Source organism: Hemiscyllium ocellatum, chromosome 16, assembly GCF_020745735.1.
Source record: "Hemiscyllium ocellatum isolate sHemOce1 chromosome 16, sHemOce1.pat.X.cur, whole genome shotgun sequence".
Taxonomy (NCBI): domain Eukaryota; kingdom Metazoa; phylum Chordata; class Chondrichthyes; order Orectolobiformes; family Hemiscylliidae; genus Hemiscyllium; species Hemiscyllium ocellatum.
This window is the reverse complement of record NC_083416.1, coordinates 65,944,740-65,957,159: the sequence shown is the minus strand read 5'-3', so window position 1 is coordinate 65,957,159 and position 12,420 is coordinate 65,944,740.

Below are 12,420 nucleotides of genomic sequence, written 5' to 3'. Positions count from 1 at the left end.
GATACAAAGAGCCAGCAGGGAGATGTAAACTAGTTATGTGAATGAGCAAAAACTTGGCAGATGGAATGTAATGCTGCTCAGCCAGCTGCAATACTGTGAACAATTTTGGACCCTTTATCTAAGGAATGATACACTGGCATTGGAGGTAATCCAGTGAGGTTCACTCAACTGATACAAGGCATGGAGGGACTGTCTTCTGAGGAGTTGTTGAGTAGATTGGGCCAGTTCTCATAGGAATGTAAAAGAATGAGAGATGTCCTTACTGAAACATATCAGATTCTTAGAGGAATTTGATAAGGTAGATGAAGAAAGGTTATTTCCACTTAGGGGTCTGTCTAGGACCAGAAGGTGTAATCTCAGGATATGATTTTATACATTTGAGAGAGATGAGGAGAATTATTTTTTTCCCTCTAAGACTGCTGTGAATCTGTGGAATTCTTTTCCACAGTGGCGTGTTGAGGCTGGGTCATTAAGTATTTTTAAGATTGAGATAGACAGATTTTTAATCACTCAGTGAATCAAGGATCAAGGGAAAAGGCAGGATGAGGGTTATCAGATCATCAACAATCTCTGAAAAGTGGAACAGACTCAATGGGCTGAATAGCCTGTTTTGGCTCCTCTTTCTTATCATTTTATGGAATGAAGACTGACCCTTTTTGGAACACTGACTCCAGGATGTTTTCATCTCTTTTTTTTTCATCTGCACTGGCACCAGTTTCCTCCATGACCTCTTTGTTTCTGACTGGTGGCCTCACTGTCTAAGAAAATGACTTTTCTCCTCTATCTCACAGCTTCCAACTTTATATCAAAGTCAGCTTCAAAGAGGAAGGACAGCTTTATCTGATGTGCCAGGCTTCTGGCTGTCTTGTGACATTGCACTTCATTCTGGTATTGACTCAATCAGCACCTTTCTCTATTATATCCATCAGCAACCTCCTGAACCTTCCTCGCTATGTCCCTGAAAATGTGTTGCTGGAAAAGTGCAGCAGGTCAGGCAGCATCCAAGGAACAGGAGATTGCACGTTTTGGGCATAAGCTCTTCTTCAGGAATGAAGAAACGTCCGAAACATCAAATCTCCTGTTCCTTGGATGCTGCCTGACCTGCAGCGCTTTTCCAGCAACACATTTTCAGCTCTGATCTCCAGCATCTGCAGACCTCACTTTCTCCTCGCTGTGTCCCTGGCCTGGCAAATAATTCAGACTGTTTCCTGTGGAATCAAATGACCATTATTGAACATCAGTCTCATCCCTAACCTGGGAAGGACCGGGTCTATCTATGGGTATGAGAACAGGCCTTCTACCCCCGGCCCAATCATTACAGCCCTGCTAATGATTGAAATAAGATTAATCTGTCAAAAATTGGTATGTTTTTGTGCTGACAGTGTTGAACTTTGCCGTTAACTTACGTTACTGTCCACAAAGCTGGAACCAAGGCATTGAGTGACATTGGGAACAAGCAGCACTGTTCAAGAACTTTGTTATTATTCCTATAAATAGAAAGAAAGAAAAAAGACTGATTTAACCGGTCGGCTTCATCTGAAACATCATTGAATGATTAATTATATGTTAACTCTGGGCAACAGACAGTTTTACAATACCTTTGACAGTTGGATACAGCAGAGTTGGACTTTTCAAATGATATATAATGCATGAAAGCTCATTTAATCTCTGCAGCCAGTACAAAATGGCATATACAGAATTTCTTTTCTTTCAGTGCCTGTAAGAAATGCTGGAAGTCTCTGTAACCTGTCTGTCTCCATTATGCATTGATAGCAATAGATTCCATGACAGTGAAAAGTTCATATCACAAACTATGAGACTTACTGAAAAAGATCTTTGATAAGGGATGATCACGTAGGTGTTGCATGGGAACAAATTGCTCATTGCAACAGAGGATCATGATCATGAATCAGAATAATGAATATCCTCTCAAACTAATGCTAGTCCATCGCTTGCACATTGTGGTTTTGGCTAGACTGCACCAAACACACCATTATATATTGCTGCAACACATTCTGTGCTCTCTACATATCTTATAGTATGAAAGTGCATTACTCCCCAGCGATTGTCAAATTGGGGAGGTAATGGCTTCCATTAACATTGGACTGTTGACCCAGAGACACAGATAGCATACTGGGGGCCCATGTTCAATTCCTACCATGACAGTTGGTGGAATTTGAATTCAATAAATATCTCGACTTGCAAATCTAATGACCATAAATCCATTGCTGATTGACAGGAAAATCCCATCTGGTTCACTTATGTCCTTTAGAGATAAGGTACCCTTTTTGAACTTGACCCCCGAATAGCTTTGGTTGGAATAAGATACACTTTATGAGAAATAAGGAGTTCCTTGAGAGAGGTAAGGTACCCATTGAGATTGTTAAAAGTAAACATGTTTGTGTTGAAAAAGATCATCAATTCAATGGGTCTATTCAGCTACAAAAGAACTGACAAAGGTGTCAATGAACTGCTAAGGCTAGTGCCTTAGATAAGGAAATTGCCATCCTTACCTGGTCTGGCTTAAAAGTGACTCCAGACCCACAGCATTGTTATTGATTTTGAACTGCCTTTGGGCAATTAGGAATGGGCAATTAATGCTGCCTGGCCAGTGACACCCTCATCCTGTTAATGAATGTTGAAAAAAAAGGGGCAATGGACCCTTTGTGATTGTGAAGCCTTTCTAAGATGCCCAGAAACTAGTCTCATTAGTGGGCAAGAATGAGACAAACAGAGGTGTGGGTGGTGGTGAAGGGAACATGGTGAGAGGGCAAGGAGAAGAAATCAAAAATAGTCAAACCGACTGCTTTGTATATATTGAATATAGTTAGAGTTATCCTTGGTAAGATGGTCTTCAGAGGGTCAGTGCAAATTCAATGGGCTGAATAACCTCTTTCTGCATTGTATATAAAATTCTATTATCAGACACACTGAAATGCATTGCTTTTTTTTAACTCCACACATTTTTGGACAGCATTTTGACAGCTTTGTTAGTTCGTTGAGAGCATTCACAGCTTGTTGACAGCCTTAGCAGGTCATGGACACCTTTGTCAGTTCTTTTGTAGCTGAATAGACCCATTGAATTGATGATTTTTTTAAACACAAACATGTTTACTTTTAACAATCTCAATGGGTACCTTACCTCTCTCAAGGAACTCCTTATTTCTCACAAAGTGTACCTTATTCCAACCAAAGCTATTCGGGGATCAGGTTCAAAAAGGGTACCTTATCTCTCCAAATGAATGCACTGGCTTTTGAAGCAAATACACAACATCATATCTGCTCTTGGTTTAATCTCTTCACTTTGAGTTTCAGAAATTTGTGTGTTATTGTTGAGGCAAATGAAAGTAGTAATGATTTAAATGACCAGCGGACACCTCAAACTGTTCATTCATGAATCTGAAACCAATTCCATTCCCTCAAAGGCAAAAATGGAAAATACCATCTTCAGGCGGGCATGTTGAAATTTTGAAACTTCAGAAAGGCTCCTTGATATGGTGAACATTTGGACCTTGTGTCAATATTTGCTGCACATTGTGAATTGCTTTGCAACGGTGATGCTGAGCCACCTTCTTAGATTGCAGTGGTTTGAGTCATGGATGTAATCATTTAGTACTTTTAAGGATGGGATTTCAGGATCTTGACCCACAGACAGTGAAGGAACAGATACATATTTACACAGATGGTGGGAAGCTTGGAGGTGAACTTCAAGGTCATGTTCCACTGCATCTACTGCCCTTGTCTTTCCAACTACTACTTATTGTGGTTTTTGGGAGATGCTGTAGGAGCAGTTTCATTAAGATTCTGCTGTGAATTTTCCGCATGCTGAAAATTAGACAATACATTAAGTCGCTTCTGGGATTCCTTGTTATTCACTAAAGGACCTTGTTTCTCTATTAATTTGAATAGCTTATACTGGCAACTTGGACAAACTTTCAGGTCTATCCGAGTTGAGATGGACAGAAACACTTTCTAAAGTACTGATGCTGACTGACATGTTGGTTTCTCAGCACCATCCAGTTTAAGGGATGTAGGTTAGGACCACCCTGAAAATGGCTTATCCCCACACCAACCATGAAACCCAACCTGTGCCCATACTGGCAATGTGGCTTCTGGCTCTCTTTAAAAAGTTAAAACAATTCATGATATGGTGCCTCTGCTTTAAATTGCCAGATTAGTTACTTTCCATCTATTACAAGTTCCTTGTCCTCTCAAACAGGGGGCCCTCTAATTGATCGCACAATTTCAAGAGCCACATGCTAACTTTCATTATGGAGGAATTTGTCTCCATGCCAACTTATGACAATCTCCAAGGGTGACCAATTAGGCAGTGAGGGTGGGCAGGATTATGAGCATCCTGCCCTATTTGGACTCCTAACCCACATCCCCTTTGGAAACAGGACAACACCAAATTTAAATCAAGAATTAATTTCATGAAATATCATCATAGACAGTTGTAATAATGACAGAAATAAAAGTACTCAGAATGCATAGCCTGGTTATATAGACAACCATTAAAATATCCTTTCAATTTCATTTGTTCATGGGGCATGGGCACCAGTGGCTAGACCAAAGTTTACTGCCGCTCCCGGCCTGGCAAGTGTCAACCACATTGCTGTGGGTCTGGAGTCACATGTAGGCCAGACTAGACAAGGATGGCAGATTGCCTTCCCTAAAAGGCATTAGTGAACCAGTTTTTTTTTCAACAATTGACTGTGATTGCATTGTTACCATACTACTTATTCTTTTTTCAAAAATTCTACATTTTAAAAATTTCACCATCTTCCATAGTTGGATTCAGGCCTGGGTCCTCAGAACATTAGACTGGGGTTCTGGATTATTTGTCCAGTGACATTACCACTCTGCCACTGCCTTCCCATACAATAAGTATATAATAGTAAAAGGATTGCACAGTAATGAATAAATCAGGATACAAATAATTACCATGCATTGGAAAATGCAGGTCTCCTTAATTTACAGAATAAAACTGAAAGGTCTGCTGCACTTTATATTTTGTATTAAAGTTCATAGATCATATGCTGTCAAGTTGAGTTCATTAAATTCTCAATCATTTGCAAAGCATTTACAGATTTTATAATGTGGAGGATTGGGCTGTCTTGTTGTCTATTTGTTCTATGTCTCTTTTCTGGAATGGTGACTTTTCTCCTGAATTCTCTCACACACTTATTTCACTTTCACAGCATTAATTCAGCCCCCACTTGATAGCAAATGGAAGTTAGTGGGGCTCATATTGCAGGTTTTGATGGTCTGCGTTTTGAGGCACTCAGGTCTGGTTCAAGCATGTTGCATATACTTGTTTTGGGATATATCTAATGTCAGCCCATACAAAGATTTCTTTCTGGGCTGTGAAAGGCTCTGAAATCAAACGAAGTACAGACGTATCGAAGTGAGTCCTGCAAGAGAGGCTTATACTCATGTTTGTTTCTAAAACTAGCTTGAACCACTTCCTTGGAGCTGCTACTATGTCATACTAATTCACTGCCTCAGGAGTGTACAAATTAAATGTGAGCAGAAGTAGACCATTCAGCCCCTCAAACCTGTTCCACCATTCACCAAGACCATGGCTGATCCACATTCCCATCTACCTCCGATAACCCTTGATCCTCCTGCCTAAAAAGCATTTATCTGTCTTCACTAGATTCAGTGACCCTCGCCTCCATTGCCTTCCAAGACAGAAAGTTCCAAAGATGCACAATTCTCAAAGAGAAAGAAATTCTCTTCATTTTTTGCCTTGAAAGGGCAATCTCTAAATTTAAAACTGTCCCCCCTTGTCCTGGAATCTTTGTGAGTACATACCATCTCTTTCACTTCCTTTTGCTTTATCTAGTTGCTTCACAGACCTTTACAAACCTTGCAAAAAGTTGTTTTTTTGTTTAACTGGGCCTTTTCCAACATTATGAGGCTTGGCGTAATTTATCGTAGCCTTGCTGACCCTTTGCTCCTTCCAATAATTTCTCTAATTATAAGAGCAAATGGGCTCTGTGGTGCATATCATTGTGTATCTGTAGAGATGCAAATGGCCCAGTAACCTTTTGCATTGGTTGTAGATGGATCGACAACTACAGTTACCACTTGTATAAGTGGTTGTTCTTGGCCTGAATGCTTTGATACATCTAGAGTCATATGAGAAGGGTTTTTTTGGATTAAATAGACGTGGTTACTTTCTGAGAGACATCTCAATAATTTGTGCCAAATTCTGCCATTCCCTTGTCGTTGGACACTCTCTCAATATAGACAGAATGTCTTGGCAGCAGACTGCTGGGCAACTGTGAAGCTATTAAAATCCTGCACTATTGTTTTCAAGGACATTGACAATTACTTTCCCAGCTAGTGCACATAATATTGGTGGAACGACTTACTATTTTGTTTGCTTCTTTTTCATTTTGTCCAATTCTTTGTGTGGTACAGAGAATGTGTTTTTTTTTTGCCTTTTCTATATCCTGATCGACAATGGAGTAGATGTCAGAGGAAAAGTATGCATACTTCTGATCACTCCATATAGCTCTGTTTCTTTGAAGTATAGACACAGCATGTATTTAAATAAAAGATTGGAACTGCTGCTTGGCAACCAGATACAGAAAAGGTTGAGGCTGCTGCTGGACTAGCTATAGAAATAACAGCATGTCTGCAAGCTGGTTTATAATCTGCTAATTGTCTCATCACATTCAATTTAGATGATTGCTGATTTTGTTCCCTTTTATTTTCGGACACATTTGAACAATAAAACCACAGTTTTATAACCCCTCTGAATTAATGAGCTTTCATTTTTGAGTTTTGTTGCTTTTCCTTTTAAATATAGCCAGCAATAAAGAGATTTAGGTTTTAGCGCAGAAGGCAAATATGACCTGCTGTCAGCATCGTGATGTCCAGCCAACTACTCGCTTGCTGGTTAAGGTGATTTGTGTTGCAGTGACATGTGTTGCTGGAGGATTATTACGAAAAGAAGTCATCTAACTCCAATCTCTGCCTGACTTGTTGTTGGCCAGGTGGGACCCAGAGGACCACTTGTCACTCAGTGTGCCACCTGTCACCCACTGGAACCCTGATGGGCAGTGGATGCCATGTAAAATCTAACCTGAGATGCACATTTCACAATTAATGTTCTGACAAGCAACACCATTGTCAGAAGTCTGTTGAATGGATATGCCACTACATGGCTATTGTTGGAGGTAAATCTTTATGGTGCTAATTGAATAAATAACGAAAACAGCAACAGATCCTTAATCACACTGCACTGCAGTATCTTCTGCCAGGTTTAAATTGCGCAACTGGAAGTAAGTAAGTTATTTCATCAGTCGGACTGGATGGCCGTACAATAAAATGAACAAATCCTATAGGTAAGGCTGGAATTTCAAAGTGCTTATTTTCATTGTAAAGAAAAAGATGCAGACAATAAACCCAGCAAGATTAATCTGGAAAGGCAGCAGTTATGGTCAAAATCTCTGAGGGTATGGGTATATCTGGACACAAGTGCCAGTGTGGTTCTCTGATACTGACACTGACAACATGAGATGTGGTGAGGTGGGTACAGGTCTGAGAAGGAATTCTGCTAAATCACCAAGTACTTATTAGTCACCTATGCTGATATAGGTCTATCAGTGGTACCTTGGTCTATCAGTGGTACACAAATCACTGCCGACAGTGCTACTTTGAGTAGGATGCTAAATGCATTCCATATTAGAATGAATGTGGATACTTCTTTGTCCTTTTGTATGGAACACAGCTTTTTTTAAATTATTGCTTTATTTTAAAAAGTCCAAGAAACAATCCAGGCCTGCTGTGTTAACTGGGTCCCACAAATGTCAATTATTATCCTGCTGTGAGGACGATGTGTTGGATTTCTGTGAGACGGACGATATGAGGACAAGTCACCTTGGAAATTCTCAGTCTGCTTTGTCAGGGCCAGAGAAGCATCTGGAGGGCAATTAACTTTATTTTTAATGTAATACGTTCTTACTGTTAAGAAAATCCTTTCCACTGTTCTTGCAACATTAAAAGTCATGATTTGCCAGTGCTATTTGGAACTGAACACACTGAAGGTGTGCTAGCAGTGACAGTGACATTATGAGTGTAAGCTGGTCTGCCAACACTCCATCATAGTGCCACCTTTAATTTAATCTACCTATTATTTTTAGGTTGATAAAATTGGTAACATACAACATTTGAGACTCTAAGCTGATAGGCTGTGATAGATCTGCAATCAGTTGCTTAAGTTTTTTTTGTCTTTCTGTTACACTCATGTTCAAAGATTTTTTTAGAAAATCAGCTGTAAAGATAATATGGTTAGAACTCCAGAGCTCTTCCAGTGCACTTTTATAGAGTCATAGACTCATACAGCATGGAAACAGACCCTTTGGTCAAACCAGTCCATACTAACCATAATCCCAAACTAAACTAGCGTCATCTGTCTGCACATGGACCATAACCCTGAAAATCTTTCTTATTCATGGACTTATCCAAATTTTTTTCAAATGTTGTAACTGTACCCACATCCAACACTTTCTCTGGAAGTTCATTCCACACACGAACCACTCTCAGTGCAAATATATTGCCCCTCATGTCCTTCTTAAATTTTCTCCTCTCAACTTAAAAAAATATATCCTCCAAATCCCCACACTGGGGAAAAGACATCTGCCATTCATCTTATCTATACCCCTCATGATTTTAGAAAGCTCTAAAGGTCACCCTTTAACCTCCTATGCTCCATGAAAAAAAGGTCTCAGCCCATCCAGCCTCTACCTATAACTCAAACCTTCCATTCTCAGTAACATCCTTGTAAATCTTTTCTGAACCTGCTCCAGGTTAACAGTGTCCTTCCTAGAAGAGGACGACCAGAACTGGACACAATATTCCAGAAGAAGCATCACCAATGTCCTGCACAACCTCAACATGACATCCCAACTCCTATATTCAAAGGTCTGAGCAATGAAGGCAAGTGTGCTAAATGCCTTCTTAACCATCATGTTTACATGTGGCTCAGGGGAGAACTAGCCATTTGGATACAGAACTAGCTGAAAGGTAGAAGACAGAGGGTGGTGGTGGAGGGTTGTTTTTCAGACTGGAGGCCTGTGACCATTGGAGTGCCACAAGGATCGGTACTGGATCCTCTACTTTTTTGTCATTTACATAAATGATTTGGATGCGAGCATAAGAGGTACAGTTAGTAAGTTTGCAGATGACACCAAAAATTGGAGGTGTAGTGGACAGCGAAGCAGGTTACCTCAGATTACAACAGGATCTGGACCAGATGGGCCAATGGGCTGAGAAGTGGCAGATGGAGTTTAATTCAGATAAATGTGAGGTGCTGCATTTTGGGAAAGCAAATCTTAGCAGGACTTATACACTTAATGGTAAGGTCCTAGGGAGTGTTGCTGAACAAAGAGACCTTGGAGTGCAGGTTCATAGCTCCTTGAAAGTGGAGTCACAGGGAATAGGATAGTGAAGAAGGCATTTGGTATGCTTTTCTTTATTGGTCAGAATATTGGTCAGCCCATTGGCCCATCTGACCTGAGCAGGGGGATTGAGGGTAGAGGTTAATGAGAAGGGTCAGTGGGTTAATGAGAAGGATCAGTGAGAGTGTGCATGGGTTAGACTGTGGCCTGGACTCTGAAACAAGTTTTATTTTTCTCATTTTTTTTAATGAGGAGATGAGGTCATATTCTGTCTGGTAAGTCAACAGTGGCTGACAATCTGTAGTCGCCATGTGGCATGGGTATCTACTACTGGTTAAGAAATAATGCAAGGATTTCTTCAGGAATTTCGGCAAAGTCCTGACAATGGGGGCAGAATGCACCTCTGAATGAAAACTTGCAGGTTAACATTCTTCAATCCTTTCTTTATATTTTATCAGAGTTACCAGAGTGGGTTTAATGTTTCCAAATATGGACCTGGTGATATTTTCTTTCCTCGAAAGCAAGGAGGTGGATACTGGAAAAAAAACTCCTTTTTTTCCATTTTTTCCTCAAGCAGATGATTCAAGTAAGACTAAAGTTCAGCAGAGTTTCTTAGTAATGTTTTTCCCAAATTGCAAATTGGTGCAACATTTGACATTCTCAGCTGAATTCTCCTCTCTATACCAACTCAACTGTGGATAGGTTAATGACAGATACTAAGTGTAGTAGCCAGATAGTGATGCCTATCATTACCTTATCGCCTGGCAGACATTATCCTGCCTTGTGTTCGATGGTACTATATCTGACTACTTCTCCCCAAAAGATTTTATGCAGCTGGGAGGAGCCTAATCCTTGTTTTCACTCCATGTATGGTTGCTTCTTAATACAACAATGCCGTAGATGATGGATGAAAGATGACTCTAATAACCCTAAAGTCAGAGAAAAAAAGAGATAGTGCCTCATGGAGATCCTTCTGTCTAATTCAGAGACAAAGCTTCTGGGGGTCTTTGGTTTCAGGCCAGGAGTGGAAACCTTGATGAAGTCTTTGAGCCTCATCTTTTCTTTTGAAATGACGCTTCCATCTCATTAACGGTTCTTGCAGCATCCCAAGAAATCTCTTCCTTGCACTTGTATGCCTCGTCAATGATAGGAATCCAGCCATAAACCACTTTGTAATGTGAATCATCCTTAGCTCAATAGAAAGAGATATGGCCCAAACTGATTCAAGAATGGATGGAACAATCATTCCAGCAGATTTTAAATTCAATGAAGGGAATCCATTTTGGCATCTCATTGTTCATTATCTGCATTTGTAGCAATGCAGATACTAAGAACAGAGGCAATTAAATGATAAAGGAACAATCTTTGTTCTGTAACCAACCAATTTTTCCAAATGCCAGCCTTTTGGAAGTGTGGGTTTTTAAAAGTCATTTGTGAGACATGGATGTTGCTGGCTAGTCAGCATTTATTGCCTGTCCTTAGCCTTAAGAAGGTAGTAATGGTGAACTGCCTTCTTGAATCGTGACAGTCCAAATTCTATAGGTCGATCCACAATGCTCTTAGGGAGGAAATTTCAGGATTTTTACCCAGAGAAACATATTTTCAAGTCGAGATGGTGAATGACCTGGAAGGGAACACGCAGGTGATGCATTGCTATGTATTGCTGCCCTTGTCCTTCTAGATGGAAATGATCGTGTGTTTGAAATGTGTTTTCGAAGGATCATCAGTGAATTTCCGGTAGTACACTTTTAGCTAGTACACACCGCTGCAGCTGAACATCAGTGATGGAGGGAGTGAATGCTTGTGCGTATGGTGCCAATGGAGCAGGCTGCTTTATCTTAGAATGTGTAAACCTCCTTGAGGTTGTTGGAGCTGCCCCCATCCAGGCAAGTAAGTGTATTTCACCATATTTCTAACTTGTGCCAACTAGATGGTGGACAGGCACTGGGGAGTCAGAAGATGAGTTACACAGTGCAGTATTCCTAGCCTCTGACCTGCTCTTGTAACCACTGAGTTTATGAAATGAGTCCAGTTGAGTCTCTGGTCAAAGATAACTCCCAGAATGTTGATAGTGGGGGAATTCAAAGATGGTGACTGTATTGACCTGCCCGAATGAAATATTCTTAATTCTGCTAATAGTGTTGAAACCAGGTCCATTTTTAGAAACATTTTGTGACTTGAGGCACTTAAAAATTACCCAATTGCAAGAGATTTTTTTTTTGAAGTGACATCTAGAGCCATCTGTGCTGAACTCTTTGGTGTGTTAATGAGTTCCATTTCTTGATTCTTTTCACAATAAATTATACAGTATACACCATGTTTCTAAATATCAAAGGCTTGTGTTGTGTGCTTGATGTTTAATTCATGTTATATGTACAATATTCTGGACCACACTTTCACATATCCAGCTGGTTATCAGGGTAAATGTGGAAATCAACCATTGAACATCTTTTTTTTTGCTGGGCTAATGATTGAACACTTAAACAGTAATAATCAAAAGGTGAATCGAACTTCAGAGGAAGATCTGGTAATGTTGATGCTCTCTTGAATGTATATTTCCACCTTTGTACATTATTTGCAGGTACAAGAAACAAGAGCAATTCATGAGCTAACTGAGTGCTATACAATGATTGAAATTGACATTTATACGTCAAGTCAGACCCATGAGTGGTGTAAGAGCTGCCTAAACCTCACATTAAAATTAGCACCTTGTATTGATCTATCTCTTTTTCTCTTCATTTAACCTGTTTGGTGACCTTCTGACCTTTGCCTATATCAATCCTTCCATCCGTTTCTGTCTCTCTCCCTCTCCGACATTATTGTGTTACTGTTTGGCAGATGCAAAGCAGTCACCTGTCCAGGCCACTGATGCTGTGTGCACACTGTTATTGTGATGCTTTGCTGACACAAAAGCTATTTAGTGCAACCTTGAATCAATAACAATGTCATAAATGCAGAATTGTTAAAGGGAAAATTAAAGGAGAAATGTGAAGGTTTACTCTGCACA